The 14,227-nt window shown below is 46.5% G+C and overlaps 2 long non-coding RNA genes across 2 annotated transcripts in view; one reads left to right on the top strand and one right to left on the bottom strand.

Annotated features, from left to right (window-relative positions):
- On the bottom strand, window positions 1-6,690 carry LOC112484316. Its single transcript, XR_003047990.1, has 3 exons — window positions 6,362-6,690; window positions 4,724-4,831; window positions 1-56 (listed from the first exon to the last, which is right to left on the bottom strand). It is a non-coding gene; the product is annotated as an uncharacterized LOC112484316 (long non-coding RNA).
- Window positions 1-14,227, top strand: part of LOC112484317 — a 40,221-nt gene that overhangs the window by 2,641 nt on the left and 23,353 nt on the right. Inside the window, exons 2-3 of the long non-coding RNA XR_003047991.1 lie at window positions 535-673; window positions 11,739-11,858. This is a non-coding gene — a long non-coding RNA (uncharacterized LOC112484317). The remainder of the gene's footprint in view (window positions 1-534; window positions 674-11,738; window positions 11,859-14,227) is intronic.

The following is a 14,227-nucleotide window of genomic DNA, read 5'->3' as shown; positions in this document are numbered from 1 at the left end:
GGCGGCTCTGGGCCCCTTCCCCTGCCTCCGCCTCCGGGGCGGGGTCTCAGCAGGGCCTGGGTGAGGGGTGGGGGTGAGCAGCCTGGCGCCGCTCACTCGGAACAGAGACGTCCCAGGGTTGGCGGCACCACGCTTTCGCTGAGCCCCTCAACCCCTTCCCTAAACCCCCATCCTCCCCCCTTCCCCCTCCCCTCCCCGCGCCATTCAGGCTAAACTCTGAGTTGGGGGCTTTGGCCCTGCCACCTCAGCCGCCCTGAGCATCAGTGTCCCCACCTAGAAATGGGCCCAGAAACTTGGGAGGGTCTGAGGGGCCTGGGTACAATACTGACAAGAGGCAGGCCGGTATGAAAGGGTCAGAGAGCAGGCCCATCTTGTTCCCAGCATTCCATCTGCCTTACTTCCTATCCTGGGGGCCCCCACTCTCCACCCTGCCAGCTGGCATTTGACACTGCTACTACAGGTCCTTGGGCACATGGTTTTCCAACCCCTAGCTTCGGGGCCGTCAAGGTTTGTCATTTTCCTCCGTCCACACAGCCGCCTGTGACCACTGTGTGACCTCAACCAAAGCCTTGACCTCTCTGAGCCCAGCTGCCTCATCTCTTGAAAAGGTTAACATTGATGGGGAGACATAGAGAACTCCATGTCATGCCCTCAGCACAGGACCCTGCAAAATGTAAGTTCAAAACGTTAATTACTGTGACTCTGATCTCCATAATCCATCAGGGTGCACATCCCACGATCTGGTCCCCACTCACCAGATTCAAAAGACTAGGAGCCTGTGCTTCGTAAGAGGCCCTACAAAGAGCAGGCAATTGGCAAGAGACTACCACTCAGGCCCTTTCCCATGACCAGGGTCTCAAAACTCCACCCCCAAAACCCACACAAGCAGAATCCAGCACTGCTAGACCAGGGCAAACATTCTGGCACCTGAGCAGCCCAAGTAAAAGGAGGACTAGCCCAAACCCATGGGGCCCTGCAGACCTGGACTCTGGCACAGGGATCCCAATCCCTCACCATCAATTTAAAGGGTCCCAGAATCCAGTCAGAATCCTGGAATTCTGTCCTTCCATCTCCGTCTCTCTCTGTTGACCATCTTCTGTCTGTGTCTATTCCTGTCTTTTTTTATTGTAGTAAAAGTCACATAGCATGCGATTCAACATTTTAACCATCTTAAAGTGTACAATTCAGTGGCATTTAGAATATTCACAATTTTCTCTCATGTCTACTCTTAGTGCCTCTCTCTGTGTCTATCTGTCTGTCTGTCTGTCTCTCTCTCTCTCTTTCTCGGAATTTCTCACTCTTCACCCATCCTGTCTCTTGCTTTCCATTCTTCTCTTTCATTTTTAAGGTCGATCTGTCTCTCCATCTTACTCTGTCCTTCTTGGTCTCTGTTTCCCTCTGAATCTCTCTCTTGGTTTCTCAGTCCTGGGGCTACATTCTCTAGGACCTAAGGCCTAGACCAGGCCCTCTGGGACTTCAGAACCTCCAGAACCAACTCCCCACACTGCTAAATGACACATAGCCCAGTCATTGCCACCTTATATCTGGGTTGCAGCCAGGAGCCCAGAGTGCGCCCTACCCCATCTCCATTCCAGGGGCCTCACTATAGCCCCAGGACAGGGGTGAGGCAGCACAGAGGATAGGCAGAGAGAAGGGAAGCCACTTTCCCAGGGTCACACAGCTGGGAGGAGCTACAGCCTGGAAATACCCAGGGGCTCAGAAAGGGCTGACCGCAGAGGAGCCAAGAGGGGATATGGGGGCCAAAGCCTGGACTGAGAACCTGGATCCAGTTGGCCCAGCTTTCTGTCTAACCCTGGGCAGGCCCTTTGCTCTCTAGGCCTGAACTCGTTTTCCCTCAGGACCTTTGCAATCGTGGTTCACTCTGCCTGAAAAGCCCTATCCCTAGATCCCCAAGGCTGCCTCCTCTTTGCATTGAGATAAGGCCGAAAAGTCACCACCCTTGCAAAGAGCATTCTCTAAGAGGAAGCAGAGGTAGCAACTGCTCTACCCTCTCTACAACTTAGAGTGTTTGTAATTACCTGACTTTTTTATTTATTTGTAAATGAACCATAGGCAGGATAGCCTAGGGTAAAGAACACTACCACACACCAGCTGTGTGAGCTTGGGCAATTATTTCTGGGCCTTGATTTCCTCAGCTGTAAAATTAACATAATGACATCAGGGCCTATCTTAGGTGTTGTTGATAAAATTAAATGAATTCAAATATTTTGAACAGGGCTTGGCCCAAGAGGAGTGCTCAGTAAAAATCTGAAGAGTAAGTGAATGACAGATTGACATTTCTGTCAGCGGCAGGCAGCATGGGGTGATAGAAGATACCTGCCTTACTCACCTGGGCAACTTCCCACCCTCTGATATAGATCCCTTCCATGCAGCAGGCTCCTGGAGCCTGGACGATAAGCAATAGGTGGAGATTTGGTCTCACCTTGCAGCCTGCTGAGAGCCCAAAGCCAAGCCAGCTTTCCAGGAGATAAAGTGGAGACACTTCCCCCGTACTCTGTTATCTGAGCTGGAGATGCAGCCAAGGCGGCCATCCCCTGGGAGCCCTGCCAGGGCTGTTACTGAAGACAGAGCACACATCACCCACCAGGAATTTGGGGCCCAGGTTTGGCTGAGACACGTTTGCCGGAAGTTCCAGACTGATAAGGCTGAATCAAAATGCTCAGAGTGGGCAGCAAAGTTATTCACATCAATGACAATCTCGCCAGCCCCCTGGGCATTGTGACGCCAGGGTTTGACAGGCATAAGGCTCACTTGTACCACCTGGCAGCCTGGATAGGGAAAAGAAGGCTCACTGGGTTTCCTGGGTCTATATCCTCGCTAGGTATCCTTGGGGAGGTCACTGTACCTCCTCTGCCATCTGAGAAATTAGAGTAACAATAATAATAACCCCATACAACAATAATGGACTCTGTAGCCAGATGGCCTGGTTTAAAGTCACCTCTCTCCTGAGTGACATTCAGCAGATGGTGTCAGTCCTCTGGCCTCACTGGCCTCATCTATAAAATAGTTCCTGTCTCATAGAATTGTTTTAAGGTGCTTAGAGCAGAGTCTGGCACATGATAAGCTCTCGATTGTTGTCATTAGCTGCACACATACTAAAACGACTTGAGCCAGCAACAGTGCCCCAAATCTCCCTGCACACCTGGGTGCAGATAGCATGGGGACTGCCCACCCCTTGAATGGTAGGCCCAGACTCCCCACCAGAACTTCTGCTGCTGCCTTTGAGGACTGATATAATACCCCTTCCTCCAAGAATAGGCTCTGCACTAGGCTTCTTTTGTCATAGCTCTTGCGTCCCGTTCAGCATCTGTTGTAGACACAATAACTAGGCAGTATGGGGCAATTGTCTGTCCTTGGCTGCAAAAGAGGCTAAGAAAGTGACTGTCTGGGCCCAGCAAGAATCTGGAATGTTTCACAAATATGGGAAAGATATTTCAAGATGATGGGCAGTGATTTTCAGACATTGGCCCTTCTTACCCAAGGTGTGGCACTACCAGCCATCCAGCTACCCAACAAAGACCCTGGCAGCACTGCCCAGACCTGAGCTTTTGAACATGGAAATCCTTTGGAATCACCTGGGACTTCTTTTTGAAATACCAGTGTGTACTGTACTCCAGAACAATTAAATCTGAGTCTCCAGAGGGTGTAGCCAGGCATCATTATTTTTTTAGCCTCTAAATTGACTGTACAGTGCTGTCAATTTTGGAAAACCCTGCTTGGAGTTTCCCCTTTTGTCCTTCTTCCAACTGTGTCCCTTTGTCTGTGAGACCAAGGAGATGTGACCAGCTAGAGCCCATGATGCCTCATGCCAGTTCCTGGAATTCCCTGTTGTGAAAAAAAAGGGACTCTATAATAAATCTGGCAAGTCCAGTGCCCAAAAGCAACCTCGCAGGGTGATCTGATCATAAAATCCTAACTGGGCAGTCACGCCCCAGGCCTATAACTTCTTTAGTAAAAGGTTTACCTTTGCCTTAAGCCAACCCTGTCCATTGTGTTTGTGCATTTAGGTTAACAAAACTTTGGAATGCCTCCTTTTTCAGACTCCTCAGAAGTGTAACCACTCTCAAGGGAGCACATAATCTTAACTATCCTGTAATCCAATTCCCGCCTTGCTTTCTCCCAACTTTATGTAATCTTCCTTACATTCTCTCCTTCACTGCAGATATGTAAAAGAAACTGCAAAATGTCATTCTGGAGAGCATTTGAGATCTTGGCTCAAATAAACTCTTAAAAAATTCTTGATAGCCTTGGACATTTCTCAGCGTTGACACTGTTCAAACTGCCCTGAGTCCCAGGGTCTGCGTGGGCCTCTTCACCCTCATCTCTCCCTCTAGGAGTAGGCTGCACCACCACCTCTCCAGCCTCTTCACCCACCACACTCCTGTCCTTACCCCCCAGCACCTTTACCTTCAATTCAATGAGCAGCTGATTATATACCAGGAACTTTCTCACTTCCCTGCCCTTCTACCCACCATGAATACTCTTCCAGCTGGGACAGAAACTACTAGTCTCACCCCAGTCTTCATATCAGAAATATAACTATAGAAAGTTTACATAGGCCCATGGCTACCTGGCTGAAGACTATATTCCCAGCCTCCCTGGCAGCCAGGTACAACTGTGAAAGTTTAAGGCCATTGAATGGGAACAGAAGTGATGTGGTCTCCCCCTTCCCTTTCCCCTTCCCACTGGCTGAAATGAGAACCTAGTGGTGGACATGGAGCTGGATCAGCCATCTTGTATACCAGGTAGATGTCACACTTGGGCAGAAGGAGTCCCTGAGCATCGTGGAGCCATCATACCTAGTCCGAACCTTCACATGAAAGAGAAATAAATACATTAAGCTATAGATTTTTAGGGTCTCTTTGTTATAGCAGCCCAACTTATGCCTACCTACTAACCACCGACCACTTCAATAGTAGCTCAAATGTACTACTAAGAAGCCATAGCATACTATGTTTGCCCATCTGTCACAGGAGCTCATGGTTCATTGCCCTCAAGAAGACTGATGCAGTTGACACTTGTGACTTCTGCCCACCCCTGTCCTCTGCTGCAGCTACCAGACCCTGAGTCCCCTCTTCTCTCCATTCTGGGTCCATGTGGTTCATTCAGATAGAGTTTATCCTCCCCTCCTGGGTAGGCACCTGGCCCAGGTGTGGCCTGCTGGCCTATTTCATCCAGGGAAGGATTTGTGACTTAAGCAAGGGGGCCTCTTTATTTAAAGCTCATTCTCCCTGCTGTGTTGCTCAGCTGTGGGTGTGAGCCTGTAGCATGGAGGCCACCTCTTAAAGAAACCTGCTGAGAATGAAGCGAGCTCAAAGGAAAGCAGGTCTGAAAGGAGGGAAGGAAGAAGAAAAGAGAGAGAGACTTTTCTGATGACATAACATTTAAGCATCCAACTGTAGCTCTGCTGCAAGCCATCCTACCCTTGGATTTTTCAGTTACAAGGGCCAATAAATTCCCTTTGGGGCTTCAGCCAATTTGAGCTGGAGTTTTATTACTCACACCCAAGAGTCTTTGCTAATAGAATTTCTTTCATTGACACAACATTACCTACCAAGTCTGGAGCCTGTACTCCCCAGGCCCTGTTGGACACTGGGATTAGCCAATAGGGATCAGTACTTTGTGATGCCTAGACTCTCCCCAAAGGGTGCTTTGCCTTAAATAAAGGGGACGATATAGGGGGAAAAAGTAAACTCCTATCTGTTAACCATACACAGGGGACCCTAAATTAATTAATTTAATCCTCACAACAATCCTAGAGGTGCTAGATATTACCCCACTTGACAGACAAAGAAACAGATTCAATGGCATAGTGAGGGCCCCAGCTCAGAGCAGCCCAACTGCAGAGTCTGCATGCTTTTCTCTGCCCTTGCAGAGGAAGGAGCAGAGTACGTTGTAGGAGGCCATGGGTTCCCCATCCCCAGGATACATCAACAGGTAGTGGGTGACCCCTTGGCAGATGGTTGGAGGGGCTAAAGTACATGGAATGGGGTGTGTAGAGAGAGGAGGTAGGGGAAACCAGTAGGGTTTTTTGTTTTTTTTTTTTTTTAGGCTGGGATTTCTCTATTTCTCTACACTTTCCCAAGCTGTCTGCTGTGGATGAAACAAAGGAGTTCTATGGAAAGTAACTTCACAGGATGATCTGATCAAAAATTCCTAACTGGTCTTGGTAGGCAGTCACACCCCAGGCCTATAACTTTTAGTTAAAGGTTTATCTTTGCCTTAAGTAAGACCTGTCCATTATTCCTGTGCATCTAAGTTAACATACCTATGAAATAAACCTTAACCACCCTCAAGAGAGCATATAACCTTGTTAACGATCCTATAATCCAACCCCTACCTTGCTTTCTTCCATCTCCATGTAATCTTCAATCTTCCTTTTGTTCCCTCCTTAATTTCAAATGTATGAAAGAAACTACAAACTGTTATTCTCTGAAGTCTTTGAGATCTTAGCCTTTTGCTTCCAGGTGTATCCTCTTTTGGGCTCAAAGTTTTACAAAAAATTCTCTACAGGTTTAGACTTTCTTACGTTGACACTGCTTATTCCAGGAAAGCTGCCGGGCCCGATTCTCCCATCTGGGAATGGTTAGCTCCTACCTCCATGGCCCAGCACATTTGTGACTCACCCCTAGCCCATCCCTCTGCCTGGTGTGATGAAATTTCTGGCACTTCTGAAAAGTCTGGTCACCCTGGATAAGACTTGGCTCAGCCTTGCTGTTTAGTTCAGCTTTCTTGGTCATGGGGGACTTTGAGAGGGCCAGGGACACTGAGCTCAGAGGCTGGGCCCTCCCTAGTAGGCTAGGAAACTAAGTGGAGAGTCTCAGCTCCTTCTCTACTAGAGCTCCCCAGAGAGGAAAGGGGTTTGCCTAAGGCCACACAGTGAAGCCCTAAGAAGCTGAAAGAGGCCACCAAGACAGCAAACTCAGCCCAGAGATAGGAGACCTGGTCCCAGCAAGCCTCTTGTCTACCTTGAGCCTCAGTTTTCTCATCTGTGAAATGGGAGAAGCTGGCTCTGATTTTAATAAATAAGTTAGGAAATACACATAATAAAACATTCAACACCAGCAAACCTACCTCCACTAAAGAACCTCTTTCAACCACTTCTGTTCTATATGTATGTATACATGCATGAATGTGTGTATGTATATGATGCAGGACAGGGAAAATTTCCCCAAGGTGGTGGGGAAAGACCAAGCCCTGCACCCAGAGAAGAAGAAAGTTCTTTGGCAGAGAGCATAGAAAGAATTCAACACACACGCCAAATTTAGAGTCAAAAGGAAAGTTTATTAGAAGAGGGATAACACTCCACAGACAGTGTGGTCTCTCAGAGGCAGAGAGTGAGAGGGACAGTGACAGAGGCAGTGAGAGATGAGTAAAGGCACATAGAAGGACAGTGAGTGTTCAGGGAATTCAGTTTCTGTCATTCTTTAGTTCTCATTTCCTTTGATATGGACATACAGTGAGGAAGGAAAAGAGTATTTATCCTGAAAAGGTAATAATATGTAGAGTGAAAGGCCTGCTGGCAGTTCCCAGCCTTTGATCCTGAGGTTCCCCATCCTTTTTGCCATAGGCAATGACTCTTGGTTCCTGTTTCCCCTTCACTGGTGTGGGGCATGGGTTGTTAGCAATCCTAGCAGAAATCTTCCTCTGTTCTGAAGATGTCCTCCTGGCTTGGCTGCAGGGCTGAGCATTATACTGCAGTCTCCAAAAGTGGCTTTATTAATGTTTTTAATTCTCTTGCCTTCTCCCTACACAATGAAATTCTAAAGAGCACTTTTTTCTGCTACATTTTTATGCGATATATTGTGGCCATTTTTCTACATCAAAACCTATATCTACACAATTACTGTCAATAGCTGTCCAATATTACACTGTCTGCTATAACCACAGTTTATCTGATCCTCCATTGATCATTTTCAATTTTCTTTATTATAAAAACATGATTTAAGAATACCCTTGAATCTATATTTTTGGGTACTAGTCTACCTCCAAGAAGTTGCAAGGGGAAAAGGCGTGTGTACATTTTTAAATACTTTTGATATGTAATGCCAAAGGGCCCCCAGAAAGTTGTACAAATCTCCATCCACCAAGAATGGGTTAGAGGGCATGTTTCTCATACATTCACCATTGCCAGGTATCATTGGTCTTTCTAGTGTTAGTCAATACATTACGTGAAGATGGTATATCCCATTGTTTAAAGTTGATTGTATTTTTAAATATTTACTAGGCATCTGTGTTTCTTCTGAGAACTCGGCATACATAGTCTTCAATCATTTTCACTATTGAGGTATTCATCTTTCTCTTAATAATTTTAAAGAAGTTTTTGTATAGAAGGAGTATTGGCCTTTTATCTACTAAGTACAAGCTACAGGTGCCTCTGTTTTAACTTTGGTTATATATGTTTTTACTAAGAGAGGAGAGGAGGCATCTGAAAAATGCAAAGGGAAGGGCTTGCAGAAATGACTGACTCAGCGGGTTATAGATTAATCACACCCTATAGATCTCTAAATGGCCTTCCGGAAACTCTTGCAACACCTACAAGATAAAACGATCTGTAAATAGATAGGACCAGTGGTCTGGGAATTCCTTCCCTCTTACAGCCCCCACCTGAAACTTCCCCTGCCTATCCTGAGTCATGAGGTGCACGTAAAACCTCAGATAAAGGAATCACACACCCCTTGCATGGACACTGTAAAGGTATATAAGCTACAAGAAATCTAATCAGGGTGAGCTCGTGCTTTGGTGCTGTTAAGCCCCACGTGCTCCACTGGCTAATAAATTCTCCTTCCTGTAACAAAGTTGTCTGAGAGTGCAATTTCCTCCAACGAGTGTCGCTTTCTGCAACATACATATAGAACTTATAAAATTTGATGTAGGAAAAAAACAGTATTTTTCTTTGTGCTTAGAAAGATTTAAGATAGACATAGCAAAATTTTCTTTCAGTTCTTTTTTATTCTTCATTCATTGTTGCCCTTGAATCTAACCACAAGGCCTCTGGCTACTCCATCCCACACAGCTGATAGTTGAGTCCTCAGCAAGGTGCCTTGTTATGGGGCAGGAATTTACAGTAATTCCTGGAAGCCTCCTCTCCTAGAAATGTGGTGAGGGAAAACACACCTCTATTTAAATAACAAACTTTGGCCTCGAGGCTCCAAATAGCCTCAGGTTACCTGAGTATTTTTTTAGGGTGGCATGAGAATTGCCATCACTCAGATCTGCTCCGAACAGCATGAGTGACTGCCCTCCCCTCCAGATCTGCCACCTAGAGCGGCACACACCCCCTTTTCCCTGGCCAACAATAGAGCACAGTGGTTGCTGTTGGCATAAGAAATGTCCAAACCTATAGAAATTTTTGTTTATTTGGGCCAAACAGACAACATATTCTGGGGAGCAAGATCTCAAATGCTCCAGAGAATAACAGTTTTGCAGTTTCTTTTATACATTTGAAATTAAGGAGGAAACTTAAGGAAAATTACAGGGAGGTGGGAGAAAGCAAGACTGTGAACAGATTTCATGATGATTAAGATTATGTGCTCTCTTGCATGCTTTAAAGGGTAGGATTAGAAGGAGGAGTCTAAAAGGGAGCATTTCAAAGATGAGTTAACCTAGATGCATAGAAACAACAGACAGAGCTTCCTTAAAGCACAGATAAGCCTTTTAGAAAAGAAATTATATGCCTGGGGCATGATAACCCACCAAGACCTACCCAGTTAGAAATTTATTCCAGCAGAAAGGTGGCTGAGGGTTCCCCATAATTCTGGCTGAAGCTTTTTGGAATTGGGCCACATTCCAAGACTCTTCCTTTCCAATTTTCCTTCCTTCCCCCTCTCCTGTCACAAATGTCTAAGCTACACTGGTCTGAGTTTCTCCTTGCCTTCTTCTGCTCCCGCTGTCACGGTTGGGGCTGTTTGGAGTTGGGTGTTGCCCCAATGGTAGCGGGGAGGGAGAGGGATAAGGATGGCACAGATGTGTAGTTAACATTTTTCCTCGGTTCTTCCTCAAATGACAGCAGTGAAGAATCACAGGTCATTGAGATTTACTAGTTTTATTAAAAATATATTTTAGAAAGACAAAAAATGCCCAGGGAAGCACATGGTCTCAGTGCTGTAACCAACACAAAGGGGCCAAAATGGCTACAAAAGGGCAAAAAGGCCAAAAAAGGCCATCATAAAGAGAACCCAGAAGGGCAAAAAAAAGGAGGGGCAAAATGGAGGGGTGCCCAGAAGGGCAAAAAAGGGAGGGGAGTCCAGAGGGTAAAAGGGCCCAGAAGTGGGAATGTCTTCCCTATATTTGGGCCATGATGGGTGGTTTCAAAGGCATTCCTAGGTGATTGGCAAGTGAGGTCATTTTGATTGACACCAGGCTGCTGTATAACCCTTCGCTTACTGTGCATGTGCGTGCCCAGAATTCTACTAGCATTGGAGTGTTCTTTGGGCATTCTCTAGGCTGGGCCCCTATTTTTTTGTTCCCCCTGTCACTCATGTCTGACTAGCTACCTAACACTTTCCTGAACAATTTCTTTGCATATCCAATCCTATCTTGGCAAAATTAGTTTGGGCTTCTTGACAGACCCAAACTAATCCAATGATAAAGATAATAACTGAAATAGTCACTGTGGTATACAATTTATGAAGCTCTGGTACAACCATCCCTCTTGCATTTCTCTCTACCATACTGGAGGTTAAACACTGTGTGTCCCACTTTACAGATGAGAAAACTGAGGCTCAGAAAGAGCCGAGTTTGGGCCAAATTCAGTCTCTCTCTGCCCCACTAGGCAGCTTGTATAAGCCCCATGTCCCTCCCCACACAACTCTTCAACCTGGACTGCCTATCCTAAGCATTTGCCCTGGAGCAAGCAGGCTCTGTTTTTCCTCATCCATCTTGACCTTGGATCCTACTGGGCCATAGCAATGTCAGGGGACAGAGCCCAGAGTACCCTTACCTTCATGGAAGGAGACCAGGTCCCCATATCCTAGTGGAACCAAGAGGAAGGGGCCAGGAACTCAGATATTGGGTAGGAGAGCAGCACCTTCCATTCTTGGGCAACTCTATGTGTTGAGAGAAAAGTCTTTACACAGAGAGGTGACTTCCTTCTGGGTTTCGGCCCTGCCCTCTGGTCATCCAGACCTCCTGCTCCTCCTCAGTCAGGGCGCAGGCTGCTATATTCCATGCTGACCTACCCCAGCTCCTCCAGTGCCTTGTGGCTAACTCAGCTTATCACTCTCCCAGGGCTGGGCCAGAGGCTGAGCACAGGACCTCCAGGAGGTCTGCACAGCCCAGAGAGAAGCGTCACCTTCCATATTCTGACCTTAAATTTGAGTAATGTGACCCAAGCTAAAGGTAGCTATTTGGGATGACCGTATTGAAGTACCAATACATACTAACTCCACGGTGCCTCAGCTGCCCAGCTGAACATGCAGAGCCGTTTGGCTCTGTGCTAAACCAATTGGGTTTTGGAACCATGCGCAGGCCGGCCCTTCTGTCCTGGGCATCTGCACTGAGTTGCCCTCTGGTATCTTTCCAGTCCATCTAGCTCTCCCTGGAGCCTGCCTCAGTCTTTTTTCCTTATAGCCTTCTCACTAAGGTCCTAATAAAGGCAGCTGGTGGGGCCCTACACCCTCTGTAGCACACCAACCAGTTGGCTTCAGCCTTAGGAAGAAGAGATGGTCCCTAGTAAGGTGTGTCCTAATCTTACATCTTTATCTGTTCTGTCCTAGGCTCCTGACATTCTCAGAATATGGGTTCAGTCTTAGCTCCGTATTCCTGATGTCCATTCACTCTGAACCCTGTTGGAACATGGCCTCAGCATCTGTCCATCCACCCACCCATCCACACAGGTACAGTGTATAGTTACAAGCACAGACTCTGGAGCCAGGCTGCCTGGGTTTGTGTCGTAGCTCTGCCACTTATTAGCCACGTGACTTGGGGAAGTTCCTTCTCTGTGTCTCAGTGTCCCCAGCTATTAAATAACTGCCAACCTCAGCGTGTGATCAGGAGGACTAAGTGAGCTAGTATATGGAAAGTGCTTAGGAAGCAGTTTGCACAGCGTAAGTGCTCAATGAGTATTAGCTAATACTATTCATTCAACAAATGTTTCCTGGGCATCCATTCTGTGCAGGCATTGTGCATCCCAGTGGGGGTCCAGCAGGAGGGCAGACTTGCCCCTGCCCACATCGATCCTATACTCTAACAGGAGACATATAAATCCAACAGTCTCACAAGCAAACAGTAAGAAGCGCCCTAAAGAAATGGTGCAGGGGAGGCAGTATGAGGCAGTGGTTAGCCCTCAGAGACTGGAGCCAGAATGCCTGGATCCTAGCTGCATGATGACTCAAGGAAGCTCTTAACTTCTCTGGGCCTCAATGCCTCTTCTACAAATAGGGATAATACTGCCTTCCTCATAGGCTTTCATGAAGGATAAATGGAAACAGGTGGGAAGGACTTCCATAGGGCCTAACACACAGTAAGTTCTTGAGGAAAGTAAATTAGTGATATGGAAGCTGAGGAGTTCTTTGAAGGAAGGACAGTGGGAGAAAAGGACATGGGGGGTCTGGTGGGCTGCAGGAAGAATTTGATGTTTATTCTGAGAACTATGGGAAACTATTAGAAGATTTTAATGGAGAAGGCTGGTACTGGAGTCCGGGTGGGAGCTAAAGGAACTCAGACTAGAATAGCTGAGTGGGGAAGTGGTAAAATTGAAGAGATACTGAGAGAGAGACTATGCAGATTTGTGTGATGTTGGGAGCCAGGGAGAGGATGGGCAGGATGACGCCTGATTTCTGGTTCAGGTGGTGTCACTAATGAGCTGGAGAGAGGTGCCAGTTTGGCCTTTCTGCTGCAAGTCACAGTACACTTGACTCAAAGAGGCTTAAGTTAAAAAAGGGAGATATTGAATTCCGTAATGAAAGAGTAGAGAGGTAGACTTCAAGCACAGCTGGATCCAGGTGCTCAGATGTCTCCAGGGCAAGTTTCTATCCCCTTGTCCCTTAGCTCTTTCTCTCTTCTCTATTTTCAATCAAAATCACCTCTTCTGGTGGCTGAAATTCCCAGCAGCTCCAGCCCAGAACCCTTCAAGTCCAGACAAAATAAAGCACTAGTCTGCTGATCTTAAGGTTCTCTCCAATTAAGTCAGGTGCCCAGGCCTGAACCAATAACTGCAGCTAGGGGAATGGGCTGTACTGATTGGTCATATGCTCTCTCAAAAGCCTAAGGGAGTGGGGTAAATCTCTAAATCAAAAGAAACGGAGGACTGTTGCCAGATGCTAGAGCGGAATTCATGAATGTCGCAGACAAAGTAGGTGAATTTGCAGCTTTGTGTTTGAAATCAGTTTCTTTTACATTAGATTCAGACACTACAAGATAATAGCACACATTTTTAAAACATGTTCTCTGTAAAATCCCAACAGGGAAAAGGGGACTTCATCAAGCTTGTCAGTGATTGGCTCTCAGCCGAGGGAGCCCCGGCCAGTCCAGCCAATGAGAACCTAGAGATTCCCAGATCTCACGCTGTCATTGACTCAGAGGCCAGGCAAAGTGCCTTGGAAGCAATGTGGGTCTGATGGGAAAATCCTTGTCTGTGGTTGGTGACTAATAATATAACAAACAGGTTACACCCATTGCAAAAATGTTAAGCCAGAGGAGAGAATGTGACAGGAGCCCAGTGGCTGATTACCGTTATGTGAAAATACCAGAAAGGGAGACTGTGAAAGACAAGGGCTGCCAGATCCATAAATCTCTTGAGCCCCTCCCCAGTTGTTCCACCTCCCCAAGTTTTCTTAAAAGCATTACCACCTCTGAATGCATCCCTAAACCGTTATTTAATTTAGGTTATTTTTGAACTTCATACGAACAGACATACTATAAATGTTCCTATTTGAATAGATGAGAGCACCCATGTCAGTCCCTGTAGCTGTCCTTCATTTCTTTTTAGCACTGTATAATAGTCCACTGACTGACTCTAACACACTGATTGATTTTTCTGGTCTATGGATATTTAGGTTGTTTTCTGCACACCCCTACTCCCCCTGCCACCATTACAAACAGTGCTGCTATAATTATCCTTGTATCAGTCTTCTGGTGACATTTATATTAGTCCTCTAGGGTGAACATCCAGGAGAGGGAGTACTGGGTCATGGGGTATATACATTTCAAGTTGACCAGTTCATGCCAAAGTGTTGTTTCAGAGTGTTTGTACCAGTGTGCATTC

The sequence above is a fragment of the Pteropus alecto genome, unplaced genomic scaffold (genome assembly GCF_000325575.1).
Source record: "Pteropus alecto unplaced genomic scaffold, ASM32557v1 scaffold75, whole genome shotgun sequence".
In the NCBI taxonomy this organism is placed as follows: Eukaryota; Metazoa; Chordata; class Mammalia; order Chiroptera; family Pteropodidae; genus Pteropus; species Pteropus alecto.
The sequence above is the reverse complement of the archived record's forward strand: the minus strand, read 5'-3'. Positions and strand labels throughout refer to the sequence as shown.